The following is a 357-nucleotide window of genomic DNA, read 5'->3' on the forward strand; positions in this document are numbered from 1 at the left end:
GAGAAGTGACATTTAGCATTGAGTGAACGTTTGATAAAGATTTGTCTCGATATAAAAATAGTTAAAAACAATCTTTAGTGTTTCCTGTCAGGGTTTACCCATTAAAGAATGGTCTTGTAAAAAACTCATCGAGAGTGTTGGCGCCCAGAGGTGATACCTTGCCCACAGTTGTGTCATCTGCTGTCACCAGGCGACACGCCCAGCGTTTAGCCGCATGTCAGATGTGGCCACGGGGCCACAGGACATCCCTGTGGACGGATGTTCTTATGCAGATTAATGAGGATGGAGCCCGCTGCAGGACGGTAAGCCCCCCAGGGGCTGACGGAAGCCTGGGAACACCCGAGACACCAGAGTCGC

Source organism: Colobus angolensis, unplaced genomic scaffold, assembly GCF_000951035.1.
Source record: "Colobus angolensis palliatus isolate OR3802 unplaced genomic scaffold, Cang.pa_1.0 Scaffold318, whole genome shotgun sequence".
Lineage (NCBI taxonomy): Eukaryota > Metazoa > Chordata > Mammalia > Primates > Cercopithecidae > Colobus > Colobus angolensis.